Source organism: Octopus bimaculoides, chromosome 14, assembly GCF_001194135.2.
Source record: "Octopus bimaculoides isolate UCB-OBI-ISO-001 chromosome 14, ASM119413v2, whole genome shotgun sequence".
Lineage (NCBI taxonomy): Eukaryota > Metazoa > Mollusca > Cephalopoda > Octopoda > Octopodidae > Octopus > Octopus bimaculoides.
In genome coordinates this window covers 6,544,755-6,545,606 of record NC_068994.1, presented here as the reverse complement: position 1 = coordinate 6,545,606, position 852 = coordinate 6,544,755, and positions in this window count along the sequence as shown.

Sequence of the window (852 nt, the reverse complement as noted above, 5' to 3'; positions counted from 1 at the left end):
TATATATATATATATATATATATATATTATGTATGTGTGCTTGCAAATATAATGCTTCTCACCATGAACACATCCATGCTTACACACACACATACACCTGTCAAGATAGTTATGTACAGTCTTTACATAATGACACCGTACTCCATCCTGTTGAAAAACCGCTGTGTCAAGAATGCCATTTGTAAGAAGTTGAGGCTGAAGAAATTGTTCAAGCATATCAAGATACACAGTTCTTGTGACCGTAGTCTCTACAAAAACGAAAGGTCTATATGCCTTTGACTTAGTCATACCAAGACAAATATTCACTTTCGGTGAATCTCATTCCCGTTCAAGAAACTCAGGTGGTTTCTTGCTTCCCAAAATGTGACAGTTGTGACGATTAACCTTTTCACATGTGTGGAAGGTTGCTTCATAACTGAACAGAATTTTGTGGATTAAATCTGCCCTTTCAATTTGATCAATAAGCTCAGTGTACGTCGTTGATCTGCTTGGATAATCCTCTTGTAAGTTGTGGAAAACTTGAATGTAATAAGCTTTTTTATTCAGATCACTTTGCAGGATTCTGTAGATTGATGTATGTGGAATTTCTAACATATTAGCTACCCTATGTGAGTGGATTTGGTAGACGGAAACTGAAAGAAGCCTGTCATATATATGTATATATATATATATAAATATATATATATATATATATATCATGATCATCATTTAACATCCGCTTTCCATGCTAGCATGGGTTGGACGATTTGACTGAGGACTGGTGAAACCAGATGGCTGCACCAGGCTCCAATCTGATTTGGCAGAGTTTCTACAGCTGGATGCCCTTCCTAACGCCAACCGCTCAGAGAGTGT